Source organism: Puma concolor, chromosome C2, assembly GCF_028749965.1.
Source record: "Puma concolor isolate L17-30 chromosome C2, mPumCon1.1.hap2, whole genome shotgun sequence".
Lineage (NCBI taxonomy): Eukaryota > Metazoa > Chordata > Mammalia > Carnivora > Felidae > Puma > Puma concolor.
In genome coordinates, this window is record NC_141675.1 from 11,770,725 (window position 1) to 11,784,240 (window position 13,516).

Consider the following 13,516-nt stretch of genomic DNA (forward strand, 5'->3'; position numbering starts at 1 on the left):
CTTACTTCTTACTTATTAGACGAGAACATTAATTCCCATCTCATGGGGGGTGGGTATGGGCTGAGAGGGGCAAGAGAGGGGTTACAAGGGGGCAGGAGGAACCTTTGGATGAGACAGACATGTTCGTTCCCTCGATTGTGGTGATGGTTCCATAAGTGCCTACATATGTCAAAACTTAGCAGACTGCCCTCTTTATGCAGCGGGTGGCATTTCGTTCATACTTGGACCGAACTGTCAGCCAGCAAAACAGACTAGTCCAGGATCCATCCAGCTCGTGCAGAGCTCCTACCAGTGCTTTCTAAACTGAGCATTGAGGGGACCCTGGGGCTGGAGGCTGAGGGCAGTGGTCGGGCGGGTGGGGGGGGGATCAGGTGGGTCGAGCTCAATCTCCAGCTCTCCTTCCACTGACCTAGGTCACTGGTGGGGCTTGGTTTTGCCCGGGGAGGTTGCACCCAAGGGAAAGGAAGAAGAGGGCCAGGGAAGGGCGTGGTGGGGGGTCCCCTACAACCTGCCTCGGAACCAAACATCGGCATCGCATCCCGTGTCAGATAAGCTCCCCCGGGGGAGCGCTCGTGCCCCCCGGCAATGGAGACCACGCACGAGTGCCCACGCTCCTTGACAGCCGTTCCGAGGACTGGGACACGAAGGGGAGTCCACGCGGTGTCACGAAGAGGTTCTTCTCTGTGCTGCCTCAGGGATTTGTCAAAGTACAGCACCCCAAGGCCCCTTCCCTGGGACTGAGTCGGGGCATCTCCACGCCCCTGGGGTGCGTCCAGGGGCTGTGCCAGGAGGACGCTGGTAGACTGGGCAGAGGGCTGGCTGTGGACTAAAGTGCCCTGGCTCCAAGCGTGGCTCCCCTGTCTGTGTGACCCTCAGGCAAGTCATTAGTCGTCACGGACGATAGCTCCCTGTGGGTTAGACAGCGTGAGGGGCTGAACTGTGAGCCCCCTCCGCCACTTCCTGTTTCGAAGCCCTAACCCCCAGTGCCTCAGCATGCAACCCTATTTGGAGGTAAGATCTTTAAAGAGGTAATCGAGTTAAAATGAGGCCACCGGGATGGGCCCGAAGCCCACATGACTGGTGTCCTCCTGAGAAGACGAGGGGAGAGCATACCGATGCGTGCACAGAGGAGAGGCCATGGGAGGCCACAGAGAGAGGGCGGCCCTACCCAAGTCAAAGACAGGGGTCTCAGAAGAGGCCAGCCGTGCCAACATCTTGCATTTGGACTTGCTAGCCTCCGGAATTGTGGGAAAATACATTCCTGTGGGCTAAGCCGCCCAGGCTGTGGGCTTTGCGACGGCAGGCCTGGCCAAATAGAGACGGGGACGCTGCGCCTAGTGCCTGGCACACAGCTGAGCCCCGCAAACGGGAGTCAGCATTGTTGTTATACTAACTGAACAGAATATGCAGGAAGCCCCGAGTACTCATAGCGGTGGCCGAGAGGAGATCGTGGTGTTTCACGTCTGGCTCGGGGCTGCTTTCCTGCAGGGATCGTTCTCCCGCTGTGCCCTGAAGGCTGGGGGGGGGGGAGTGGGGGGGGGGTCTGTGGGCACAGGCAGAGGGGGCAGCACTTGGTATTGAGAAGCAGAGCGACTCTCTCTGTCCTGGTAGAGAGCTGGTGCCGTGCGCAAGCCTGTCTGTTATTTACGGTGCTGTGGACAGCCGGCATCTGGGGAGTGGTGCCCAGATGCGAAAAACTCCGACAAAGTGGGAAGATGCTAGCAAGGAATCTGGTCACTGAGCTTGTAGGAGGCATTCTGAGCTCCTGGGGGTAATGTAAGCAAGGCACCAGCGGAGGCCGTAGCCGGGAGGCAATGGGATGTGTTTGCCTCGGAACGCTTTGGGGAGGTGTTCGGCGAGCCTCTCGTGAAGCTTCCTTTCCTTCTTCCCAGCCGGCCAGAGGCTCCCTCCTCCCACAGACGGTGCCTCCCTGGGGTGTGAGACGGAGCTCACGTTTCACTGGGCTTGCTGGCCGTCTGTCCCACTGGACCTGCGGACGCCGTGACGGCAGGGGATTTGCGGTTTCCGTCTCTGTCTCCTTGGGGGTGCTGAATACATGCTTGTTCGTTTGAGTTTCTGAATACAGGTCTCATACTCTCTATTAGGCAACACTTAACTCTAAGATGTTTGTTCACTCTGAGCCAGGCCCTGTTCTGTGCACCTCAAAGTTAGTAACTCATGGGGGCGCCTGGGTGGCTCAGTCGGTTGAGCGTCCGACTTCGGCTCAGGTCACGATCTCGCGGTCCGTGAGTTCGAGCCCCGCGTCGGGCTCTGTGCTGATGGTTCGGAGCCTGGAGCCTGTTTCGGATTCTGTGTCTCTCTCTCAAAAAGAAACATTAAAAAAGAATAATAACTCATTTAGTTCTCTAACTGCCCCCTTTGAAGTCCCTGGTCTCAAGGCACGGGAGGGTCAGCGCTTACCCAGGGCCTCATGCCTCCTCGGAAGGAGGATTCAGACCCAGGCTATCTGGCTCCAGAATTCAGCCACAGGACATCCTGTCGCCTCCCTGGGGTCAGTGGTCACTTTTGGCAACGCTTCCCTTTCTCATGGAGGATTCTTAACCTTTTCTATAACCTCCTGCATTCTGGTGATGTCTGTGTGCTCTTTCCTGGAATGCCGCTTTCAACTCCGTTAAAAACATAAAACGCGTAGGATCACAAAGGGAACCAATTATAGTGAAATACAGCTATTGAGATATTAAAAATGTCCTAATGTGTTCATTTGCAAGATGATAATATACGCACCTCTTTATTAACATGTGAAATGGCAAGAGCTAGCAGTAGCTTTAATAGCTACTGTGATTCCCAGTGGTCAGTAGTATTTGGAGAGATCACGAAGTGAAATTTGGAGACATTCGCAATAACGATAAAGCGATACTGAAGATGCCTGAGATTTCTGTTGGTGACAAAGTCACAGGCACTTCTCGTACGGTTATGGGTTGTTGTCTGCGTTCATACTAGAAGGAAAGGGCAAATTGCAGTTAGAAATTAGTAAAAATGAGAATGTATATTGTCTATCATCCAAATACACAGGTCTCCTCTAAATTCAAGAACTCTGTGTGGACTCCAGGTCAAGGACCACGGTTCCGGACACTCTAGATGTGGACCAGCAGAATCAGCATCACCTGGAAGCTTGTCGAAAGAGAATGTCACCCCCACCCCAGACCCACGCATCGCAGTCTGTTCTTCAACAAGATCTCCGGGTAATCTGTGTGCACGTCATGATTTGAGAGGCAAGGCAAAACAAAAACTTGACCAAGCCTGCTTGGGTCAGACCAGCTAAGAGCTGAGTAGTTGATCAGTATCAAAAAGGTATGATTGTAGGTGTGTTTCCTACCTTTCTCTCTGCTTTTTGTAACTTCCACCCCAGGGTGGGGGATAATTTCATCGATTGGTGACATTGGACAATGGCTACTGCTGGTATATATAGCTTCTCGGTCTCCCCTTGGGATCACCTGCCCTTGGGCGAGTGTTTTATTCTCTTTACTTGCCTCCCCCGGGTGATGGATGGATTGACAGGCGGGTTCTGTTCCTTGAAAGGGGTTAGTGGGAAGTTGTCTACTGTTTCACCTGTGACGGGGGCAAGTTAGTATGCTTCGCACGGAGGAATATTTTGGATCTTAGACCCAAGTCCAGTTCTCCAAGCCAGCTTCACCAGCATCAGAACTGAAATAGCAATTTAATTTTTTCCCGGCCCTATTTCTTAATTGGTTCCACAATTTCTGAAGAAGGATTTAATTAATTAGTCCCCTCAAATCCTAACAATGCTGATTGTTGGGAAACATAGAGCCAAGCGTATGAAAGTCTAACAATGCGTTTTTGTAATAACCTTGTTCCTGGATCGTTTCTATGGTCCTGCTCTCGTTTTTTCCTTCTATTTCCCCCTTTCTTTGAATCTGTGTTCTCTCTCTGTTATGTTATCTTGTTCTGTTTTCTCTATCCTTCTAAGCCTTTTAAAACCATTTTTAGAATAGGGTAGGGCACAGATTCATAAATAAAGACCTAACTATGAAAGCAAGTAAATATAAATCTCAGTAGGCACAGGCTAAACCTACGTGGGGGCCATTGCATTGCACAACTGTGGGGGATGCTATTCTTATTGTTTATGTAAATAGTGCTCTTTGAGCACCAACAGAGCACAAGGTGAATAGTGAAATTATGCAACGGTGGCTGTGGTCCAGGACTCTGGACAAATTTAGTCTCTGTAGACTAGTTGGCAATGCGTTACCGAAAAATGATGAAGAAGTTTCTAGTAACCAAGGGCATTTGGGGTAGGCTGTTCATTTGTAAAACTGTTCTTAAAACATTCCAAAAAAGTTCTACACTCTCGGGATACATGGATGAATGGAGGTGGCCTCCTTCTTCACTTAGCTTAGAGTATTCGATGATTTGAAAGCCAGGAATTGGAACACGGCAGGGGGACCGGATCGGGACATTCTCCTGCCAAATGAGTCCAAATGCTTCCCATTGCAGGTAGAGTGCCTTACTTGGGCTCCTGTGAGCTGCACGGTCCAGCTGTCCCCGCCTTTTTACCTGCCTTCCCCGCCACACTCACTTCCCTGTTCACTAGGCTTCGGCCACGTGGGCTATTCCTTGGCTCCAACAACTGCCCAGACTCCGTTCATCCTCAAGGCTGTCGGCATATACTCCTACCCCTGCCTGGAACACCCTGTCCTGCCAGCTTTACCAGTCCAGCTCCAGTCATCATCCTACAAGGCTGGACTCAAATGTCACCCTTTCGGAGAAGCCTTGGCTGGCTCCTCAGACCAAGCTCCCTGTTACACCCTTCCCAGCCCCTACCGTGTTGTGGATGGGTAGTTGTTTCCGTCATCATTTCTTTAGGGCTGTTTTTCCTACCAGACCGTAAGCTCCTGAGATCATGGGCTGTGCTCGTCCTGTTGATTACCACTTTATTGCCAGCTAGGCCTGCAGTGCCCAGCACAGAGTAGGGCTTCGTTGAATAATCTGCTGAATGAGTAAATGGAAAAAATGGAATGAAGGCCCATGGATACTATTGAAATGGTGGAAAACATATTGAATGAGGTAAATGTAAATGTGAAGTGGAGCATGTTTATGTCATTTTTAAAAAGAAGGGAGAAGAGGAGTTCCACTCATTGCCTGAACATGTTGAGAGGCCGTTGTACGCGAGTTGGGCCAGCTGTGGGGTTCACTGTAGGAGATGAGCAGCTCTCCCACTTTCCAGAAATGCCAGGTGTTGGAAGATGGGTTAAAACTGCATAAAAAGAAGAAAAGTTGGACATGAAGAATTTTCTGAATTTCGAGAATAATGAAATTTGGACAAGAAAGGCAGCATGTCCTAGTGGTGAGGAGTCAGACATTGGGTTCAAAGTTTTACTTTACTGCTTACTAGCTCTGTGACCTTGGGCAAATTACCTATCTTCTCTGTGTGTCATTAAGAGAGAGAGAGAGAGAGAGAGAGAGAGAGAGGCTCCTGGGTGGCTCAGTTGGTTAAGTGTCCTACTTCGGCTCAGGTCATGATCTCATGGTTTGTGGGTTCAAGCCCCATATCGGGTTCTGCACTGACAGCTCAGAGCCTGGAGCCTGCTTTGGATTCTGTGTCTCCCTCGCTCTCTGCCCTTCCCCCGCTCACACTTTGTCTCTCTCTCTGTCTCTCCCAAAAAATAAATAAATAAACGTTATAAAAACATAAAAGAGAGAGAAAGAGGATAATAATGGCACCCACTTCATAGGCAGGGTGAATATGTAATTTATTATTTCACCCCAGACACTTTTGAGAATAAAGCGTGGGGGAACTATCAATAATTTTTGCTGGGATAATAGGAGTAAATTGGTACTACACCCCACACAGGAAGAGGTAGGTCATTCTACTCATGAAGTGTTAAAAGGATTAAAGAAATTAATGCATGTAACTTACTTAGAGGCATGCCTGACACACATTAGTGCTCAGTAAAGACTAGTTATTACCGTTAAGAAGCGATAGAATCTTCCTGGAGACTTTAGGAAAAGATGCACAGTTGATTATATGGGATGGAGCTTATAACTCAGGGTGCATTAGGATCTAATTGCTTGACTTTTTAACCCTTCTTTCTTTTTAATCTTTAGTTGAAAATGAAGTACAGTACCCCTAGAAAAATATACGTATAAGAACTGCGTAGCTTACTGAGTTACCACAAATTGAGCAATCCAGAAACCACCCCGTTACCACTACCCAGATCAAAAAGTAGAATATTGCAGACCTCCAGAAGTCCCCCTGTTATCCCTTCCCAGCCACCAACCCATTGCCTCCGCCCCAGGAATAACGAAAGTTTCCTGACCACCAACCAACTCCACGGATGAGGCTTGCCTGCTTTTATTTATTTGTTCTATTGCTGATGGATATTTGGTTAACTTCCAGTTTCTGGGTATGATGAAAAATGCTGCTACAACCATTCCTATATTTTGGGGGCACGCAGGTGTGTATTCTGTCGGGTATATGGTCTGCCTGGGAGCACGATCATTGAGCTACAGCGGGTGCGTTGTTCAGCTTTCGTAGATTCTGCCGAGCAGCTTCCCAAGGTTGTTGGGACAAATTCACTCTTGCACCAGGGTTTATGAGAATTCTGGCTGCTCTCATTCTCACCACTGTTAGGCATTGTTGGTCTTTTTGATTTTAGTCATTCCGGGGGTTATCTCCTTCTGCATTTTTGTTTTTGTCTTTGTTTTTAAATGCTCGTGAATTCTACCTAATTGTAACAACAGACTCCTCATTTTCTGCGAGTCTACTAAGTGTCTGGTTCTGAGCCGGTGCTTTGTAGCTAATACTTCATACAGTCCAGGCAAGAACCCTCTGAGTGAAGTGTTCTTGTCCTCATGTTAGAGGTGAGGACCAGAGAGATCGAATCACTTTCTCAAGGCCACAGAGATCTTACATGGCAGGGCTCTGGTCTTGTTTGGTCCGGTTCAGTTTGATCCCGGAGCCCAAGCGCCCTTCTGACTATACGGTGGGGTTGACACCGCAGGGGCGAAGATGGAGGAGAAAAAATGGTGACGTCGGTAGAACCGTAGGGACAAACTGAGTCCAGCAGCTGTCCTTGGGACTTCCTGTGTGACAAGTTCTGGGGCTACAAGTGGTCTCCTGGTCTCACCGCAGGGCACTGTGTGTGCTTCCCTCCCAAGCCTTTAGAGATCTGTCCTTTCTTCGTTCCCAAGGGACAAACACCTTAAGAGTGCTGGGCCAGAAAGCTGGAATGAACACCCCGTCCTGGCCACAGATCGGCCTGTTCTGTTCTCCTCCTGCTTCTTTATGAAGAGGACCCATCCTTTGTTCGAAGGGCTGCCTTGAGTTGCTCCCCATGGAGGGGGAGGAGGGGCTCGGGGCTCTTCCTTTGCCCTGAGATCTCGTTGGCTCTTCCTTTGCCAATGAGATCAGGTGGTGCTGATCTCATTGCCCTGCCTCTGAGCGACGAGTCCCATCGCCATCCGCGGCATCCGGAGGCTGGGATGCTGACCTCTGGGTAGAAGCTGTGAAAGTGGGGACCACGTTTGGGAGTGGCCCCCTTCCCCTGACGTCTTCCTGAGGTTCCCCACCTTTCCTCTCCTGTCACAGATCTGGATCTCCTTGCAGCCACCTTCTCTGTCTCTGCCACGCTGACCTCTGCCATGTGCCCTGAGTACACTGTTCTTTCACATGTGACGGGAATATGGCTGAGCCACCTGGAGGCTTGCCTCCAACCTCCGAGCTCCCGGTCTATCCAGAGATCTGAAAAACTGGACACGTCTTTAATTTAGGTATTGGCAACCCTTCACATTGTAAAATAAACATAAATAGTAAAACCACCAAAACAAACAACTTAGTGACTCATTTATACGGCAACTATTGCCTCGGTCAAGAAACAGAACATTGCCAACCACCCCAGCGGCCCTCACGTGCCCTGCCCCGTCACCACCCCTCATCCTCCCCAGAGCACCCACTCCCTCACTCGTACAGCAATCACGTCCTCGAGTGACTGTGTGTAGTTTCATCACTGACGTGTGCATCCTTAGCCACCGGAGCAGATTTCTCTTTTTGACGATGCTGCAGGTGTTTACGTAGACAGTAAGATGCTCTGCAGATCATCTCTCATGCTTTGCTTCCGCTGTCTCTCCCGCACGCTGGTTTTTTCCATTCTGCGTCTGCTTGACTATATGCTGCCCTTAGGGCTCCCCACCTCCCACAGCCACTGGCTTGTGTTTTCTGGTTTCCCATTTAGACTGCCTGTTTTCCTTTGGGGAGCAGCCTTTGAAAATCCTGGTGAATACAGTTCTGTGTCTCCTACCCCTTGCCTGCTGCCTTTGTGTGTGCTTACAGTAACCTGTTTCCTCCTTGGCTCTTGGGAGACTCCATTTTGCCCTTCAAGGCCTAGGTCGAATGCCGCTTTCTCCGTGAGCCCTTTCCCAACTCGTCCCGCAGACTCATTTCGCTTTCCTGTGTGTCCCCAAAGCCTCTCTTCGCCAACTGCATTTTCTGTGTTCCCTTGACTGTGTGGTAATACTGTGCTTGAATATCGGTCTTTCAGGTTGACCGGGTCGTGAGGTCATAGTAGGTGATCAATAAATGTCTCTTGAGAGAATAAGGACTATAAAGGCCTATGCAAATTCTCTATAATAAAGTTATTACACGGAGCGAGAGCTTACGGAAATAATAAACTGGGAGTGGGCAGAAGCAAGCTTATTTTTAGCTGCAATTGTCATGTAGCAAACCCACAGGATACATGAAAAACATGGTCAGAGAATGTGGGGAGAGGGGATGGTGGGGATGCTCCAAGGAGATGAAATAATGCTCTAAAGCAAGCACAAATTGTGAGCTGGGAGACGAATTTGTGGCTTTTTTCCCCTGTTACTTTTAATTAAATGACCTCTTATAGTTTAGTAGAATCCTTAAAATGTGTCAGCCACATCTTTTTTTTTTTTTTTTTTTTTTTACAACTAAAGCAGTACATGGATGATGGTTAACAAATATTCAAACAGTGAGAAGGGGCACGGAACATAAAGAATAAAGCTTTCTTCCCCACCATACCCTTAAACCACTTGTCTAATTTTCTAGACTCTTTTAAAGAAAATTCCTAAGTACTTTCTTCGACCGCCATAAAGCACTTCAAATATTTACTTACCCTAGAAAGGGGGTGGTTCCGAGTGTGGACTTTGGCATCAGTCAGATATGGGTTCTAATCCGCTACTTACTTCCTGTTGACCTTCCGGAGGCAAAATTCCTCCATAATCTTGAATTAAATTTTTGATTAACTACCCTGGAATCTTAAGGATGATAAAAGTTTACTTTCTCTTGGGGCGCCTGGGTGGCTCGTGGGTTCAGCCTCCGACTCTTGGTTTCGGCTCAGGTCACGGTCTTGGCGGTTCGTGGGTTCGAACCCCACACTGGGCTCTGCACTGACAGTGTGGAGCCTGCTTGGGATTCTCTGTCTCCCTCTCTCTCTGCCTCTCCCCTGCTCACTCTCACTCGCTCTCTCAAAAGAAAGAAATAAACACTTTTTTAAAAAGTTTACTTTTTCTTTTCTCATGCCCCTTCTTCTTGATGTTGTTTTTGCTTAATGTCTTGGACGGAGAGTCAGAGAACCTGGATCTTATCTTATTTCAGTCGTTTAGTCTCTACATGATCTAAGGTGGGACCCTCAGCCCTTTCTCTGTGTGACCTCGGGCAGCCCCTAAGCTCTTTCGGTCTGAGCTTCTTCATGGGAAGGTAGGTGGTTTCTACTAGATGGGTCCTTCCAGCTCTAAAATCCCATGGCTCCGTAGTTCAGTGATGTGATGGATTTCATGAAGCCACTCTCTTGCTTTCCTCCATGACCTGGAGCACACACGCACCCAGGTCCTAAAGTCCTTCCCGGAGACTGGAGTCGCGTGCCTTTCCTTCCCTCGGAAGGCTGTCGTGCAATTAATGAATTAATACCGGTACCCCTTTGAACTCTCCAATGTGGGAGAAGGGTGATGGGTAGAGAAACCGTTGCTTATTATTATTTTTAGAAGGAGCCTGAAGGGGGCTGTGACAGCACTGTCAGCAGTAGGCCTGCAGCTATCTACTTAACCGGAGCTTTCTTGTCTCAGCCATCCTGCCTGTTGGTTTGAAATCATGGGAGCACTCGGGAAAAGATGGTTCTGTGGCTCAGGGTGACAGAAGAATGGAAAACAAGTGGTCCTTCCAGAATATTTATGGGTCACTTTATGTTCCCCAGCGCGTGCAGGAAGGCATGTTGCAAAAATACATGTTTAAATCAATACTTGGGATATTTTTTGCAGGGCTCACTGTGATTTAGGCTTTTTAAATATATGTAATGCCGTATTTCTAGCACACTGGGAGATAGAGAATCCACTTGGTTCTTTTATGTGAGGATGGTAAATCACGGAGCTGTAATAGAGATGTGAAGTGGGCATTAAGCGAAAAACAAGCAGGCAGAGATGAACCCTTCCGAAGTGTCATAATCTATTTCAGTTTCTAAATGAAATTGGGTTTTCCCGGTGAGCCTAAAATATAGTTTCTCATCTCTAGCTGATACAAGCTCTTCACAGTGGGAGGGGAGGGGGGTGTGTATGTGTGGAGGGGGCTGAGGAGTGGGGGAGACACCGAAAGCGGGGGGAGACTGGAGAGAAGAAAAGTGTCTTTTAGGAAATCTAATGCAATGTGAAGCTGGAAATAAAGCTGGCTCATCACAAGCTGCAGCAAAATTACTCCAAAGGACTTCTGCAGGCATTTCACAGAAAAGAAAATCCAAAGAGCCAGTAAAGCTTACGAAAAGGTGCTTGACGTCATTAGTCCACAGGGACGTGTAAATTTTAACCACAACAAGATATCACGACATACCCAATAGAACAGCTGAAATTAAAAGGACTCATCACACCAAATATTCGTGAGATGCGCGTTGGTAAAATGGCTTTGCACAACTATTTTTGGAGTATTGCTTGGAGGTAGATCAAAGCTAAACCTACGCCTATCTGATGGCCTAGAAATTCCACTACAAGGCATGGGTAAGACCTTTCATATCATCTTTATTCACAATAGCCTCAAACAGGAAACAAATGACCCTCAACAGTATAATAGATAAATGAAGCCTGCTACACTTACATGCTACACAGCAAGGAGAAAGACCGCATGGCTGCTGTATGCAGCAATATGGATGACGCTCACCAACATAACGTTGAGTAAGCCAGATTCAAAAGAACATTTATCGTGTGATTCCACTATACGAAATTCAAGAATAAGCAAAATTAATCTACGGTGATAGAGATAAGACCAGTGGTTACTTTGGGGAATGATTGGAAGGGGCATGAGGGAACCTTCTGGAGAGTTGGAAATGACCTATATCTCAATTTAATTGGTGGTTACACAGGTGTAAGCATATGTAAAAGTATACTGGGCTTTATACACTATATTTGTGCTTCTTTGTCAATCAAATATGTCAATCAAAAAGAAAAAAAATCAAATCCATTTGGCTCTAAATTTCTGCAAATTAGATTCTACTGGTACTTTCTGGGGAAAGGAGACTTGCCTGTGTCTTCCCATTATACTTTGAGCTCTCGAGGGTATTCAATGTCATTGCCAAATCCACAATGCTTCGGCACATGACACGCCCACTGGATAACTTCACTAAATATTTAGGTCCTGGGTTCTGCCTTCGGTGGACCCCCCCCCCCCCAGGTTGAGGTGAAGTTCATGGCTTTTGACGTGTTCCTTCCTTTCAGGATATGAGTAGCTTTATTTCTCAAATCTTGTCCTTTCTTATGGCCTCCAGGAAAGGGCATGTTTTACACCGGAAACACATGGACTTTAGAATCAAATAAATTAAGCCTCCTAGCTCTGCCACTCCCAACTTTGCAACTCAGGTGATTTACTCTGTCTCTCTGGGTCTAAGATGAGGTCAATGACATTTACATTGCAGGCTTATGATACAGGTTACAATTATAGTTTTGGGAAGGCTGTTGACATAGCCTACCTAGTACCTAGTAGTAGGCGCTCAATCAGTGTTAATGATCTCACCTGTTGTTTTCTTTTCCATAATCGGAATTAGCATACCTGAAGGCCTGGCAGAATTTCCAGGAAGTGGCATTTCTCTGCTTTTCCACAGTTCACGTCCCAACCATATGGACACTTCCACTCTGAAATTTGGTTGATTATCTTGCCTGTGTGACACAGAAACCAATTCCCAGCTGCCCTCTGAGAATTACCAAAACCTTTAACAGAGGACAAAGAATCCCTTTAAGGTTATGGAGGGTAAGGAAATCTAGAAGTATTACTCTATCCTTCCATGTCTCTTCGTGCACTTCCTGAGAACTTTTATAACTGTCCACTTTAAAAGTTACTCCACATCATTTATTGGACACTCTGGGGGCAGTCTATGAACTAAAATCAAATGCATAGAACATGCCCCAAATCTATCATGATGAGAAGATTTAAATGTACACTTATGCCAACTGAACTTCAAAATCCTTTCCCCATGATTTCCTCATGTTTCCCCAAAGACCAATAGGAGGTTGTTAAAATGAAATCAGGTCGAAGGAATGGGCTCCTAGTTTTAATTTGAGGGGAAAAGGAAACATTAAACCATATGTAATTATGAAGTCAATTGTCCTGAGTTTGGATGCTTTCATTCTAATGAAGGTTAAAATAGTTGAGTGTGGGGGGCGCCTGGGTGGCGCAGTCGGTTAAGCGTCCGACTTCAGCCAGGTCACGATCTCGCGGTCCGTGAGTTCGAGCCCCACGTCGGGCTCTGGGCTGATGGCTCAGAGCCTGGAGCCTGTTTCCGATTCTGTGTCTCCCTCTCTCTCTGCCCCTCCCCCGTTCATGCTCTGTCTCTCTCTGTCCCAAAAATAAATAAACGTTGAAAAAAAAAAAATAGTTGAGTGTGGACAGTGAAGAAAATGAGAATCTCCTGTTAATGGTTCTTGAGAACTACCCAGTCTTGCTCAGGCCCAAACGGGAAAGAATAAAGTAAGACACATCTTGTGAAAGTTGTTGGGCAAGGCACTGTTCTTCTCAACTTGGCTATTTTTTTCTCTTTTTTAAACTTTTAAAAAAATGTTTTTATTTATTTTTGAGACAGAGAGGGACAGAGCCTGAGCAGGGGAGGGGCAGAGAGAGAGGGAGACACAGAATTCAAAGCAGGTTCTAGGCTCTGAGCTGTCAGCACAGAGCCCGATGAGGGGCTTGAACTCATGGACTATGAGATCATGACCTGAGCTGAAGTCGGACGCTTAACCGACTGAGCCACCCAGGTGCCCCACAACTTGGCTATTCTTAACTCCTGTCAAACTTTTTTCTCAGCCAATGATTGCATAGACAAGTATTTCCCAAATTCTTCCTTAAGGGCAACATGTCCTGCTACATGCTCCCATGGCATCCCATGGACAAGGAAGTTTGGGCATCCCAGAGTCTCCTTGGAGATTTACATTTACATACGTGCAATAAATTCCCCGTGTTGTTAAATCAGCTTTTCTACAAATGATTTGAATCCTCGAGTCCCATTTTGATTTAAGAGTAATGGCCTATGGAGTACAATGTGGAAGATCT

The 13,516-nt window shown here is 47.5% G+C and overlaps 1 long non-coding RNA gene across 3 annotated transcripts in view; it reads left to right on the forward strand.

Annotated features, from left to right (window-relative positions):
- LOC147577097 (uncharacterized) overlaps nucleotides 1–13,516 on the forward strand; it is a 120,871-nt gene that overhangs the window by 102,736 nt on the left and 4,619 nt on the right. For all 3 annotated transcript variants that reach the window (XR_015256019.1, XR_015256017.1, XR_015256018.1), the window contains 2 exons: nucleotides 3,034–3,312; nucleotides 12,075–12,220. This is a non-coding gene — a long non-coding RNA (uncharacterized LOC147577097). The remainder of the gene's footprint in view (nucleotides 1–3,033; nucleotides 3,313–12,074; nucleotides 12,221–13,516) is intronic.